Below are 16828 nucleotides of genomic sequence, written 5' to 3' on the forward strand. Positions count from 1 at the left end.
CTGCGTCCTGTTTACGTTAAAATGCTGTTTTAAAATGAAAACGTAGTCGTGTGGATGTAGCCTCAGTGTTAAATACAGAGTACTGCTAGAACACATCACATCAGTTTCGTGATCTCATTATCAAATTCCACAACCGTGAAAAGATGTTTTAAACGGTATAGACTTTAATGGTGAGTTGTAAAAATAAGTACTTATAATTAACTACTCACTAAAGTTGCCTTTGGCCCACAGGGGTGAGGAAAACTGCCCCTGTCCCCACTCAATGCCCCACCTCAACCCTGCATTCTCACCTATTATCTGAGTGAAAGTCAAAGCATGCCCACTCACTCAGCAGTACAGCCGCGTTGTTATCGTTTCCCGGGGTTATGTGAACGAAGACCCCAACCCATTCTGCATGTAGTAAGCATAGATCAGATACCACGCTGCACAAGCCAGAGTTGTGAGCAACTGCGGTGTACTCAGAGAAAATGTTATGGTAGCCTCAGGCGCTCTGTGACTGTGACTGTGTGTCTGTGTGTGTGTGTGTGTGTGTGTGTGGGCCTAACACTGACATCCACACAGTCATCTCAAATAAAACTTAACTGACCATCCGCTACAGTATGCAAGCAAGAAAATGGGGAACAATAAATACACACACACACACACACACACACACACACACACACTCTACCCGTTCATCCATCTGCCCAGACACGAGTCACCCCTCCCTCTCAGTAAATGAACATCATGTTGTTATTTATAGACGACCCTGCTGCCGCATATGATACATTAGTCACAGGGGAGGGCAAGCACAGACACACACACACTCACACACACACCCACCAGGGGGCTAATAATCCCAAAGTCATTTGATGTTCATTAATGAAATTCATCTCTTGTCAGGTGTCATAAAAATCTATTGGACCCTTCTGGGTAATTAAGATGCTTTGGTGTCTAAGTGTGTAAGTGGATTTGTTTGCATCTATTTATATATCTAACTATCCCACCCTTACACTGTTTGTCTTGCCTCAGGAGTCTGTCTACAGAATGAAACCTGGAGACACTCTTTGCTGGTATACACATTATGCCACATTATGGTAATACCTGTATGCATGCATGTGGATGTGGTTACATGTATATATTTTACAGAATCTGTATGTTGCAAATGCCAAATATAGTTTATTTGAAATAATCTTGTTACAGTAGCGTATCCCATGGGTAATTTGATCATTTTGTACATGACCATGAAGGTTACATGTAATTGATTTTAACATGAAATATTGCCTTTGTTGCAGCATGAACCTATATGTTTAAGTTTATGCAGAAAGAAAACCTGGGTTTGTAACAACAGTGACATGTATTGGACAGTAGTTTGTTCACTGAACAGGTTTTAGGAACCTGCCAACCTGCTGAGGCAGGTTTCTTCAACTTAAACTAAGCATGACAAACTAATGCACTATCCTCTTTGGTCTCCTTACCAGATAAGACTAGATCAAAACCTGAATAAAAGCATCAGTCAAGACTGCTGGATCTACCTCATGTCCAGTGTCTCTATCCAACAATGAGCAAATAACTGGTAAAAATGTTTCCAGGGTAGACTTACAACTTTGCTCCTGACACCTCAACACCTATGAATGGTGACTGGTTTATTGTGAGTTTAGCTCTAAAAATGAACATGATCCATGTCTGTGTGTACGCCACATAAATGACCCATTGCTCAAGTCTCTCTCTGGGGGTCTTGAATGTGTCTGGTGGTCAGTGGAGTGAATCAGGACCCAGCGGCTGACTGAGGATCAGTAATTAGAGGGTGTGGTGAGGGTTTGGATTAGCATATGAATAGAGACAGTGGGGAGAGGGATCAGTGCTCTGTGACCATTCTTCATTGTGTCTTGGCTGAGTATCCATCCACACAGCCGGCCTTTTGCAGCCAAGTCACCGGCTTCTACACAAGTCATGCAAAAAAGTTGCAGCACTGTATACAGGAGTTCTTAAGCCTGACTGATTAAATTTTTTACTTATTGGGGTGGAATATTGTTGCTAAGCAATAACAGTCAAGATGCACAAGTACATACTGGGATGGTATGTTGCCTGGCAACAATAGAAACCGAATTCAACTGTGGTAGTTAAATTAAATAAGAAACAACAGATCATGAATAAACCTTTGACTGTCAAGTTTCAGCAATGTTTGCTTACCTCACGTTTTTAAGTCAGAAATTTCTTTTTGTACTCTCATAATGATTAAGCTTAATTGTAACTATCTTTGAAAAATTACAGCATTACATTTTTTGTGTATTTTTTTAACTGTTGTTTTCTGTGCCAGTTTTAACATGACAGAAGACATAATCACTATTTTCATACATTTTCCATTTCTCAGATCCATTTCTCTTGTGATGTAAACGATGAGCAGCCACTTTTAAGTAAAGTGCAGGTAAGTGTGCAAATGAAAGGGTGACATGATAAATTGTTGGGTGGTCGACAGAAAAGGCTTTTTACTGAATCTTACAGTGACATGAGCAGAGGTGTTCCTTTTTCATTTGTAACGTCATAGACCCATCCACCCAACAACAGTTTTTTTCTTTGTTGATAAAAAGACTGAATAGACAAAGACTGATATTGGTTATTCTGTTTTTTTTTTATCTCAGAATAAACTTCAGTAATTAATCACTGCATGTGCCTGAAGAAAACCTTTCCCAGAGGAGCATGCAGTAGATACATACTGTATAATGTCCAATCATAATCTTTCTCGAACTGATTGCAAAGAATAAATTCATCATGCATCATTGAGATGGGAAGAACCATTGAGTATGACACTTTCTCTGAGTATGAAAAGTGTGACACTTTCTACCTCTACAAAGGAGAGCATATTATATCTCTACTACTTTCTGCTTTCAGCATTCTAGGTTCTGCCTCTAAGCCAGGGTCACTGCTATGCAGATAATCTAAATACAATGTAAAGATACCTACACCACATTCTGTGTTCACTGATTCAGACTATGCCTCTGCAATGCAGAACTTATGGGCTGCACCAAAATCACCTGCTCACTGATAGCATCTGGAAAGGCCAGCCAATGAGGTGGAAAAGGTGCTGTAATGCGGGGCTGTGCTGTTGTGAATTCTTGGGTTGCTTCTTTTTTTTCATCTTTTTGAGCAAAAGGAAATGGTTTAATGTCCCCAGAGGAGTAAGGAAATGGAGTTTTTGTAGCTGAATGTTATCTTGATCTCTTATCAAGATCATCTTATCTAAGGGTAGAATGGGGCTCAGCAAAAAAAAGTCTCTCTCTGCAGAGTTAGAATACACAGTACACACAAATAAACAGACACAGAGGGGGAGAGAGAGAGAGGGAGGCACTGGAAAATAGAGACAATATAGAGAGAGCCAGGCTAAAAGTAGAGAGATGTTCCCCAATAAGATCATAACATTTATCAGGTCTGTGTCATTTATGACTGCAGTTGTGAAAAAAGTCTTTCATCCTGTCACTCGTGGGTAGAGGCTCCAGACAGCACCCAAAGGAAAGAAACCAAATATGCCCTCAGGCTTCTTCTACAAATAGAGAGCATATACTGGGGGCAACAGATCCCGCATGACAGGATCATAGTGATCACAAACTATTGGGTTCATCCTCGTATGAGTCACTGCTATAACCAAACAACCAAGTATTTTCATGGGAATGTTAACCAGAGTTTTTGTTTTTTCAGAATCTCATCCAAGCACGCCGCCATGCTGGGTTATGACTTTGTGCATCAGCATTAACTGTTAATATGTGACAAAAGGGGCTCGCGGGATGTGAGGTCAATCTTTTACAGCAAATCCCATTACAGTTCATTGTATGTAATGATTGATCAATGTTCTATCTATCTATCTATCTATCTATCTATCTATATACATATATATAATTACACAAGAACAACATCAATCAAACTTGCCAAACAATAAATAATAATAATTTAAATATCAAGTTAAATGAAAGTATAACACTTGGGCTCGTCTGTTGATGAGGGTAAGGTCAACTTTGCCAGTCAAGTGAAATCAACAGGTTTTACTCGTTCAACGAGACACAGCCCAGATGACTCAAGTGCAAAATGATGCTCTGCTGCTTTGTGCCAAAGTTTCTTAAAAGCACACTGACTCAGTGATTAGCAGTCTTTCCATATCAATAACAGTGTATACTATCTCAGTCCCGCATAAGGAATCATTTGTGCAAGATGAGGGAGCCGACAACTTACTGTGTGACATAAGAGGAGTTATGATCTCATTCTAGAGGGTTGGGTCAAACCAAGACAAAGAACAGACTCAAGCCTTATGAAAACACAGAATTATGTTTACGCCACTAATCTGTTTATTCTCAGCTCTCCATTCCTTCACTGTTTAAACTGTCTGAAAATGGATAATGCAGAGCAGCTGGAGGATAGGAGAGAGCAGAAACCCTACGTCAAACCCAGAGGGATTAGATAGACAGTTGTATAACTGAAAGGTCACCCGTTTGACACCCACTACACCCAGTGTTAGTCGGAGCTGAATTCCAACAGTGTTAGTGAGGAACTTCAGTTCCTTATTTCTGAAGATGCCAATAAACTTTCAGATCACATTCCAGTGGATGAATATATGCAAGATATTCGTCTGTTACAATGTTTTAATAAAGCTGCACTAATCAATATTTTTACATTGTGCAAACAATGGACGAAATAATAAGTCGTGCAACAGTGGTTTCTCATAGTGACAAAAACCCTGCGAAATTATCACTGAATCCTGCTGCCTTTTAGTCTAACTGGGATCCTTGTTTTGCTTTTCCGGTTGACAACACTGCTCTCATCAACCTTGTTCCTTGGCACAGCAGGCAGCTGTTTTCAGAGAAATAGCTCTGATGAAGCGACTGTGCGCTACCTGCCCAGCACCAGACACAGCCAGGAACTCGCTCGTGAACATTTAGCAGCTCAAGAGCACAGCTCCTGTGAAGGGAGAGTGAATATTGGATATGACGCCAAATGAATGCTAATCCTGCTCTGTGCCTGCTGGAAGGGTAAACAACTACATCTCACATATATTTTTCCTTAATTTTTACTGTGTGCTGTTTCTATTTTTCTTTTATTTATAGTCCCTACTCCCTCATTATCATTCTATCCCAAAGACTGTCTGTAATTATAATCACCTCACTGAGATGAGAAACTTATGTCAGGCAGCAAACCGGCTCCCAGTGAGGGGACAGTGATGCCTCTGCTGTCCTTGCTGCTGTCAGCACTGCATGTACCGCCGCCTAAGAAATAAAATACACAGATGCAGTCGGATAAACACAGTTTGTTGACTCACACAGATAAGTTTTCCATTCTGTCTGACAAGAGTGGGGAGGTTCGAGGTGGGGAAGTGTGTTATTGGAATGTCCCCATCCCAAGTCAACCCAGTTCCTCTAATCTCTTGTTCAATTCACGCTAAGCTCTTGCTCACATTCTCCCGCCTTCATGTGCCCACTGTCAGTGTGAGGCAGATCCAGACAGCGATGGCAAACGGACATTTTTTGGGCATGCCCATGGACCCTGGCTCCATGGTAGAGGCTCAAGGCTAATCTCAAACACAAACAGGTTTGTGGGCTTTGATGTGAATTAAGATACATGCTCCTTTGAAGTGAGACAAGCCAGGAACAAAGAACTCAAACAGGTTTAAAGGCAAAAGAGGAAAATGCTTGCTTCGAATCTGGATGCGCGACACCGTCCACCTTCCACTGAAGGAGGTGAAGGTTGTGTTGTTATCAGAGATGACGGAAGTGGATTTTGTGCTTTTGGGTATTTTTTGCCTTTTAATTCACTTTTGATTATGCCCTCAAAAATTATATTCTACATAAACAGTACTTTTCTATAATTTATGCTTAATATACTCAAAGAGGAGATGATAGCTTTCCATAAAATATTCTTTCACACTAAGCAGGTGATATCAGAGAACTGTGTTTTCTTTGAGCTCAATATTCAAACTCTGAGTAAAATCTCATTATCATGACAATGTATGTCTTACCACCTCTGTACATTTGTTCAAAGACCACTCTGGTTAACAGAATACAGTCTCTCAGAAATCAGTAAAGCTTAGTTTTATTTTCAAATCCACACACAGATGTTTGAAAAACAACATAAAAAAAAAAGCCTTTTCAAACACCAAATGCTGGAGACGGCTGAACTAAGACAAATGCAGTTCACGACTGCTGTTAAAATGAGTCCTGAACAATGTCATTGGCTGGTGGCCTGAAGAGCTCACAGATGGTCCATTTTTCCTGCTGAAAGAGAGTGTGTGGTTGCACATCTAATGCTGTTAGCACTCTGTGAATTAAAATCCCTGTGTAGGTGTGTGCCGTTTCACTTAGTGTAGTTAATTGCTTGTGTGTATGTGTCTGCATGTATGCCCCTCTTTGTGTGTGCGCAAAAGAGAGAGAGAATAAGTGCGTTTCAGGTTGAGGGGCACCTCCTGTCTCTTCTGCTCAGTATTCAGCAGCTGTAGTCTCTGTGACGAGGATTGAGAGGAGCTCTGTTTAGGTGCTGTAGGGGGGTTGACGCTCACTGGCTTGATGCATTCTTTCAGAACCATTTTCCTTCAAAAGGCACAGCACATGGATGACAAGCTTTTCTACTCTTCAACAACAAAGATGGTGAAAAATACCAAAAAGATATTTCTTTACAACAAAATAAGAATAACATCTCTTTATAGAAAACCTATTAATAAGATCTAGTTTAGTGCCGTCTATATATCCAACAGATAATGTTTAAAATGAAATTAAAATTCATAACTACTAGGAATGTAATTTATATATCCTCTGGTCACACTTCTATTATTCAAAAATAATAAGAAGAATTAATAATAAAAATGGCATTTACATTTCTGAAGTGAAAGCAGCTGTGCTTCTCTTTAGGCCATGAATTTCTGGTACCACTGGCAATCGTGATACTGTAATTTGATTGTTGTATTTGTTTTGGGGTTTTTTTTATATAACTTCACCTCCAGCCGCCCATCAGGTGTTTAACCAGCTGGTTTGGCCAAGATGTTGCTGCTTTGTATCATCTATGATTTCATCACACAACATGTTATTTACATTCCTCTAGTCTCTAGCAGGGTCAGGTAGTAGGAACTCTAGTAAGTTGCACACTACTTAAGTAAACAGCATATCTCCTGGTCACAGCAACATTTAAAACCAACTCCACGGGAAACGCCCATCAGGAGGCTTAGACACTTTCTGTAAAGCATCCATAAGAGCTGCATGTATTGTCATTAAAATGTATACCTTCTTAGACAAAAAGTGAAGAACATTTAAACTTCAATTACCAAACTAGTGTTTTGCAAGTTTTAGCTGATTAACAGTCATTTACAAATGCATGCTATTCATAGTTTATTTAGGTATTTTTTTACAACAACAACTCCAAGCAGCTATTGTTTCCTATTCATTGCTGTGTGGTATAAAAATAAGTTAAGTTGTTTAGCTGTTGATATTTCAATTACAATACAGCTTTGAGAAAAAAAAATTGCAAATTCGATAGATTACACAACTCAAGTTTCAGGAGTGTACTAACAGAATTTCATGTGTCATACGAAATTTCGTGGGAACCGGTGCATGCCTCGAAAGTAGACAAATGCATCCAAATGACTAAAACACAGTAGCGTGGTTTAAAAACTGTTTTGCTGTGGTGTAAATTATGTGTGTAAGTAAATTTCCTTGAACAAATTTACAGAGGTGGTAAAACAGATACTCATCATGCTGATGAGATTTTAACTCTGATACTCTATTCAAGATAATCAGATTCATTCAGATTTGTTCCCCACCTTCAGACTCCACAGGACAGGATCAGGTACCAGTCAAACCAAACTTGTCAGAGGTGAATGTAGATGCTGCTGTTCAGTGGGAAATGTAACCATGTGATGGATTTTTAAACGTTTCAATGTTTTGAGCATTTTTAGAGTGAATGTTTTTACCTCTTTTAGTTTACCAGCCTGGACAGGTTACCCGCATCATGCCAGGAAATTGAACCATCTCCACTTGAGCTGTTTGAGGAAACTGCTGAGGATCAAGTGGCAGGACAGTGGCAGGACACTGAAATCCTCAGCATGGCCAATATCCCCGCATCTACACCCTGCTAACAAAAACACAGCTCAGATGGACTGGCCATGTGATCAGAATGCCTTGCACAAAATAACATGGTAACACAAAAAATGGCAACAGCTGAAAAATGGCTAGTGAGCACCAAAAACTGCTGAAAGCATACCCTGAAAGCCCCCTTAAAGGGTCTTGAAATTGACCTGAAAAGCTGGGAATCCCTACCGCAGGACCGACCTGCCTGGAGAAAAAACAGTCCAGGAAGGTGCAGTCCTCTGTGAAAGAAAGCAGCAGAACCTATCGTGTTATGTTGAGGAGACAGCAGCACAAATCTGCCAGGGAGGGTCGTGCGGCCGCATCCCAGAGCTCCACATCCTCCCTGATCTGTCCAGTGTGCCACAGAGAATTACGGCTCAGGTTGGTCTGCACAGTCATATGCGCACTCACCAAAACAAAACAAAATGAGATGTGCCATGTTCCTCTGACGTCACGCTCGGGGAGGGAAGCTCAAATGCTGTCACTGAAAGGATAATGTTGCAAGTCACATAAACACAGAGATTCTGACAAATAGTTTTCCCGATCGATGAACAACAGAGAGGACAATGGATAATGAAAATCTGAAGAGATGTTGATATTTCAAGGTAAAACAACATATTTGATAACCCATTAGCTACCACTTGACAACAGCTAACATTAGCATTCAACTTCCTCTTAGCTAACATTACCGCTTCATAGTGCTGCATGATACAACAGGAAAGGCATTAATTAATTCTGAAATATCAACGCGGATCTTTTTCAACCATCTTGCCGTTCTTGCACAGGATTCATTCAGAGAAATCAAAGTGTTCAAGGCCTCCCACCCTCAGCGTGATGTGATTATGGTCTATGGACATCATCAACTACGATGGTGGAACAACAGAAGAAGAGTTTGTCTATCTGTTAGTAATTTTTCTCAAAATCTAAAACTGATCTGGAGACATGTTGGCAGATCACAGAGCTGTGATCCAGGGTACGAGGAAAACTCTTGGATGTTCTTGCCAATAGATGAGCTACAGCTGAGTATGATGAGATTTCACTAAGTATCAGATGTAAGATTCAGTAATACCCATCACTTCAGAATGTATGACTGCTGCAAAACGCAAGGACACGTGAAAAAGTCAGTCGTAATTGGAAACACCAAAATGATGTTGGGTAACAGTTTATTTCCCGATGATATTCATTTCTGGATTCAGCTCAGTGCCAATGAGTTGATCTAGCACAGTACACCAAACTTCATTTTGTAAATTAATGTAATTCATATCAATTCCTGATGATGTTTACACTTGATTCATTTCCAGTATAATTAAGTGGGCTCCCACTGTCATTATGGTTACAGAGAAGAAACAGGAATTAGTAATAGGAATAGAGAGAGAAACCAAAGGGAATCAGCTTTTCCATCACTCCTGGTGTTTTCCATTGTGCTTCCTCTCAATATATGCAGATCTTTGCAAATGAAGTCATTACCTCCAGTATTAAATTAGCGTAGAGTGCTTGCTGACAGCCTAAGTGCTGATTATGAGAAAAATGAGATGTAGACACCTATGGGTTTTTTGTGATTACCGCCTGAGCTGAGTGAGGCAACGAGCAGCCACAATCAGCACCTCTATTGCATGAGGTGCAGGGTTTATGTTGTTGTATGGGAGAGGTGAGTGTTCCTTAAAATGAATACCCCTGATGTCACAGGTCCTTGGTATTATTCTTACCGATTTCCTCATGTTTGCATGGTCATAAGCTAGAAGCCAATATTGGTGTTAACAAACTGTGGACACTTAACTATAAATTAAAAATGCCATTCTTCTAAATTGGAAAGAACACAGCTTCCTACAGTAAAAGCTCTGGACAGAATTTGAGCTGTGGACTTTTTGTGTTCACTTAAAGTTAAGAAATGCTGGAGCAGCGTTTTTGGACAAAGACATTGTTTCCTGTTTTCCCCTGACAGTTTGGAAAATCTGGTGAAGGGTAAAAGCAGATAACAGGCTCGGGCGTGGTTCAGAAAATGGGTTTTGATTTGGGGTTCAATTTGAATCCTCAGTATGCTGGTAAATTAAGAAAGTTATGTGTTATGACCCATATCAAACAAGAAATACATACTTGTTTGAAGGTAGTACTGCATTATGACAAGCCACTAACTCCGTGGGATTTCATCTAAAATAAAATAAAATATAAAAAACAACCTTTTAAATTATTTTCTTCTGTAATAACAAATCACTTCCAAATATGTGAAGCAGTTACAAAACTGCGGAACCGCACTGATCACATGGTGACAAACAAATTAATATACATGTTTCATGCTTGCCAGCTCCCCGTCTGAAGGTTACTTACATATGTATCCGGTTCAAATCTTAAAGTAATTCCTCCTGTCTACGCAGAGCCAGATAAAAGGTCATCTCTGTTTGACCCTCAGCTGTCAGAGCAGCACATGGCCCAGCCTCCTCCAGCACTATACGGAAAGTAAATGAAGAACATGGCTGCATTAATGGAGTGGTTCAGAAGTGTGATTTAAAAAAAAAAAATTCTTGCAGACTAATCTCAGTTTTGCCAATAGGGAGATGAAGCACCCGTGTTTGAGAATACCTTGCAGCTTCCACCAGTCCAGTCCGGAGTTCTGCATGGTTGGGATTAGTTTGCTAGCTGTGCATGCAGATATGTTTTTCTAACTCAGTGAGCTCACCAAGCCCCCCTGTGAACTCCTTTATAACTGTGGAGTCTTAAAGAAGTGAAATAAGCAGGGGAGCAAGGTGAGGTAAATATTAACATGTCAGTCATTCAGCTTACGAGCTCTCTCTCTCTCTGTGTGTGTGTGTGTGTGTGTGTGTGTGTGTGTGTGTGTGTGTGTGTGTGTGTGCGCGCATGCATGTGGTTGCAGTGAGGACGTTGGAAACATTTTGAAAACCGCACCATCTGAAGATCATGTAATGTAAGTTTATCTGATTTCATACTGATTTGTTCTTGCCTGCCCTCCTGTCCACGGGGCTTCAGTGTCTCACTTTAAAAAAAAAAACCCTTCACTTCAAAGGTACTCTCTTCTCTCCACTGACTAAACCACAATCTATCCCAAATTCAGAACGAGTAAAAAGAATTTTAATGGATATTCTGACTTTTCTTGTGTTTTGACTTAAAATAATCATCTTTCAATTGAGTTTGATTTCAGAATTTTTTTGTTTTATGGATTTATGCATTGATAAATAAAATAAAGTAATCATAAATCGCATACATGTTTAAATTATGCATACAAACAATGTGAGAAAATAATAAAAGCACAATCAATAATTCTATTTCCTTCTTCTGCCTTTAGATGATAAATTCATCATTTTATTTTAAAATGGAATCTGAAAATCAGTTTTACAAAGGCCTTTATGCCTCCGGACATGTTCTGTTGCAGAATAACTCAGCTGCACAAGGCTGCTGTTGGGAATAATTCCCATAATTCTACTTAATTTATATCTGTGGGACAAGACTCACAGGTGGACCTTAAAGGCACACAAGTGATCAATCTGGACAAGAGGTCCGGAGGAGGAATTACCATGATTTATGGCCTTTCTCACTGTTATTTACTACTCCTGTCAAAAGCAGCCAGATAGAAGGTAACTCGTGGGAGCATCCCAATGAGGGCAGAGGAAATCAAAGATAGCTAAAGTGTAATTATCTGAGGGAGATAGAGGAAGAGGAGAAAGGATGAGTACTGAAATCCTATCCTTGTGTCAATATAAGTGTGTCCACAACTAAACACAAAAGGTTCGATAAAGTGCCTCAGACAGCATATGGTAGAGAAACGCTGTGGGATACACAGAGGTTTAAAAAATATTTCCTCTTTGTAAAATTCTGAATGATGGAAAAAAAAACAACTTGAATGAGGAAGAAGCACAAATGTGCATGACACATATTTCCTTTTTTAGTTTTTTTTTTTCCAAAGAGGCAGAAGAAAAGATTAGGAAGTGTACTCTGCAGGGCTCAGTCAAGTGAATGATCAATGTTCAGCAACACCGCTCTTTGATGAGTCATTCAACTAATGATACTGCCCACATCAATCGTCTGCTGCTGAAAAACTCCAGCTATTCTTATTCCAAACTTAAACACACCCTCCGCAAATATAATGAATATTTCATGACGGTAGCAAACGCTCAGTCCAGTCCAGTCCAGTTTTATTGGTCATGTGCAGGTTAACACACAGTCAGCGGCACAATTACATGTATTGGACGAGAAAACAGGTCAGCCCAGCAATATGAGCGAAAGTCGTATAAAAAGTGTATGAGAAAAAGAGTATGAGATAAAGAATGAAATAAAAATGAAATATAACACTATATATGTATTTGAAAATGAGGATTTATGTGTAAAAGTAAATAAGACAAGTGTATACAGTGGTCCTGGTTCAACAGCAGCAGTAATGGTTGATTTGCATTTTTATGTGAGCAGTGCAGTGAACAACAGAGAGTGCATACGAGCAGGTAACACAACTGTATGCAGATAAATGAGATAAGAAGCCTGATGGCCTGGTGGTAAAAACTTCCTTAAGTCTGGTGGTACATGAGGTCAGGGTTAGGGTTCATGAACAAGCGTTGCGTATGCAAAAAAAAACGTTGTGTAGGCCATCTTTCACGCTCAGAATAAAACCTTTTTTTCTGGACTCTACTTCTGAAAGGCATTTACACTCATTAGCATATTAAATTTGGGGCGGAGAGAGGGTGGAGTGTGATGTTCGTGCATGTGCACTCAATTCCACATTAAGCGGGATGTGCAATCCTGCGTCCGCACGGTTTCATACATCTGATTTTTTTGAAGCGTATGCATCTTTCCAGCTTTGTGTGTACACCACGTTTCAGTGTGAATTCTATGCAAGTCTTTGTATATGAAGCCTCACGAGAGGTCCTATAGGTGATGTGCACACCTGCCTACTGACCCTTTCTACTTCAGCATCACCAATGTGGAAGCTGTCTCCTGTAGTCCACGATCACCTCTTCGGTTTGACTGATGCTCTTGGCACAAGCTGGTTATAGTTTTCACCCCCTCTCTGTAGGCCGCCTCATCATTGTCCATGATGAGGCCAAAGATGGTTGTGTTGTCAGCAAACTCAGTGATGAATGTTGTAAGAGAAGAGGGGAGGAGCCTGAGCACACAGCCTGCATCGAGAGGTGTGGCTGCTCTGACATTAGAGCATTGCCTGACTGTGGCCTTCTTTTTCTTTTTTATTACAACTTGGAGAAGTTTGTCGGCATCATTTATAGTGCTGAGGCAGAATCTCATAGCAGCCTCTCAGAGCAGGGACAACCACATAACACTGCTGCACATGACGCTTCAAAGAGAGGCAGGTTCTTCCATTATAGCACTGCTGTTTACATACTGTGATCATCTGACCTTTTCAAACAGAGATACAGAACTGCAAACACAGGAAGGAATTCAGACATGGAAAGTCTGCTCTTTTTTTTTTTTAATTTGGCAGGAGCTCAGTCTGGTAGTGAAGTTATCAGACCTTTCTATCAACTCTAATATGAATCAACATCAATCAAAAGTGACTCTGCATTCTTTCACTCTCCTGATTGTAGCTGGGTAATCGACCCCAGCAGAACCTCATATAGATCATGCTAATTCTACCTTAGCTAGGGTCATTTCCATTTCCTCCAGTTAATTAAAGCACAAAACATATTAAATTCATCTGACAGGATTAATTGAAAAATGTCAATCATTCTCCTGAACAATCCACCAACTAATGATTTGCATATGACTAATTTCTAATATAGTGTCTGGAATTGAAATGTAAATTACTGCAAGCCATTAATATCCAAACGCAAACCATGGGAGACCGCAAGCTCACTCTTATTTGATAATGAATGGCGTTGTCTTCACAGAGAGGTCGCACTGCAGCTACGTGGCTGAGGACAGCTTCTGTAGTGCTGTGCTACATTAGCTACTTTAGCTACTGTGCCCTGTTCTCTCCAGGTGAGCACTCTCACCGTGGATTTCCCACGCTTAAAATGGAACTCACTCTGGAAAAATAGAAATTAACATACTGCAAAAATAAATGGTCATTTTCATGTGTATAAAGGCCTGGCATGGTGGTTATGTCACATCAGTGTGTGTGCGTGTGTGTGTGCATGTGAGAATGGATGAACGAGAGGTAAACAGCACACCACTCTGTAAAAGGTTGAAAAGCGCAATGTAAATGCAGTCCAATTACCATTACCATAGTGATGGCCAGAAACCAACACTGACTGTTGGTAATACATAGGGATTCTCAGTGGTCAGTTTTCTGCCCCAGCCATTGGAGGTGGGTTGTGATAATGGATCTGGCTCAGAGTTGGTAAAGTAACAGATTTGTTAAGCTACTCATTGGCAAAGACAAACAAAGACTGATGGTGTATACCAATATGTGAAAACTTGACTTAAACGTTTCATATTGCAAGTCCATATTTATCTACCATCCACCATGTTGAAGTAAGAACTTTGATAATTTGAGAAGGACAAGTGCTCAGCCTCATTACACCATATTCTGTGCTCCTTCAGATTTGATAAAATGCTATATCAAAGCCCATCCATACCAACCAACCAACACAATCCCAAGAGGGTTTGTGGTACTCTATCAACTTATCACTACTTTTGCCTTTGCATCTGAGAGACAACAGTCACAAGCCACAAGGTGTCACTAGCCAGGAAAATGTGAACATGTGTCTTTTAAGGCAGTGGGCAAAGTCAAACAGGAGGTTGTATGGTTCTTATAAAACAGCAAACATTACACTCTTCAACACTGGATATTTGGGTTTACGTCCAGTCTCCCACCAACAGTTAAGACTGGTTTACTATATGGAGGCTTTAATCACTATAAATATACAGTGGATATAAAAAGTCTACACACCCCTGTTCAAATGCCAGGTTTTTGTCATGTAAAAAAATTACATCAAGATAAATAATTTCACAACATTTTCCACCTTTAATGTTACTTATAACCTGAACAACGCAATTGAAAAACAAACAGAAATCTTTCAGGGAGGTAAAGTAAAAATAAACAACTGAGATAATGTGGTTGCATAAGTGTGCACACCCTTTTATAACTGGGGATGTGGCTGTGTTCAGATTTAACCAATTACATTCAAACTCATGTTAAATTGGAGTCAGCACACACCTGTCACCAAATAAAGTGCCTCTGATCAACCCCAAATAAAGTTCAGCTGTTCTAGTAGGCTTTTCCTGACATTTTTGTAGCCACATCTTCCAGCACAAGCCATGGTCCGCAGAGAGCTTCCAAAGCATCAGAGGGATCTCATTATTCAAAGATATCAGTCAGGTGAAGGCTACAAAAGAATTTCCAAGGAATGAAATATACCATGGAACACAGTGAAGACCGTCATCATCAAGTGGAGAAAATATGGCACAACAGTGACATTACAAAGAACAGGACGTCCTTCCAAAATTGATGATAAGACGAGAAGAAAACTGGTCAGGGAGGCTGCCAAGAGGCCGACAGCAACACTGAAGGAGCTGCAGGAATTTCTGGCAAGTACTGGCTGTGTAGTACATGTGACAACAATCTCCCGTCTTCTTCATATGTCTGGGCTATGGGGTAGGGTGGCAAGACGGAAGCCTTATCTTACAAAGAAAAACATCAAAGCCCGGCTTAATTTTGCAAAAAGACATCTGAAATCTCCCAAACGCATGTGGGAAAATGTGTTATGGTCTGATGAAACCAAGGTTGAACTTTTTGGACGTAATTCCAAAAGGTATATTTGGTGCAAAAACAACACTGCTCATCACCAAAAGAACACCATACCTACAGTGAAGTATGGTGGTGGCAGCATCATGCTTTGGGGCTGTTTTTCTTCAGCTGGAACTGGGGCCTTAGTCAGGGTGGAGGGAATTATGAACAGTTCCAAATACCAGTCAGTGTTGGCACAAAACCTTCGGCCTTCTGTTAGAAAGCTGAAGATGAAGAGGAACTTCATCTTTCAGCACGACAATGACCCAAAGCACACATCTAAATCAACCAAAGAATGGCTTCACCGGAATAAGATTGAGGCTTTGGAATGGCCCAGCCAGAGTCCAGACCTGAATCCCATCGAACATCTGTGGGGTGATCTGAAGAGGGCTGTGCACAGGAGATGCCCTCGCAATCTGTCAGATTTGGAGCGGTTTTGCAAAGAAGAGTGGGCAAATATTGCCACATCAAGATGTGCCACGCTGATAGGCTCCTATCCAAAAAGACTGAGTGCTGTAATAAAAGCCAAAGGTGCAGCAACAAAGTATTAGTTTAAGGGTGTGCATATTTATGCAACCACGTTCTTTTAAGTTTTTTATTTTATATTTTTCTCCTTTAAAGGTTTCAGTTTGTTTTTCAATTGCGTTGTTCAGGTTATAGGTCACATTAAAGGTGGAAAAAGTTGTGAAATTATTTGTCTTGCTGTCATTTTTTTACATCACGAAAACCTGGCATTTGAACAGGGGTGTGTAGACTTTTCATATCCACTGTATTCTGTTACAGGTAAAAGTCCTGCATTGAAAATGTTACTTATTTGTAACTACACCAACAAATGATGTTAATGTAGTCAGGAAAATGTACGTAAAGTATAAAGAATAATAGTGATGCAGATAAATGTCCTGTGACTGTTACACTATTATATATCATTATATATTATTATATATATTATAGTTATTATATATCATATCATTACAATAATATTACCTGTGCATTAATGTAAAAGCAGGATTATACTGTTGTAATTGGTTGAGGTGGAGCTCATTTGAACAATTTTTTATAACAA

The sequence above is a fragment of the Seriola dumerili genome, unplaced genomic scaffold (assembly GCF_002260705.1).
Source record: "Seriola dumerili isolate Sdu_G_001 unplaced genomic scaffold, Sdu_1.0 BDQW01000056.1, whole genome shotgun sequence".
In the NCBI taxonomy this organism is placed as follows: Eukaryota; Metazoa; Chordata; class Actinopteri; order Carangiformes; family Carangidae; genus Seriola; species Seriola dumerili.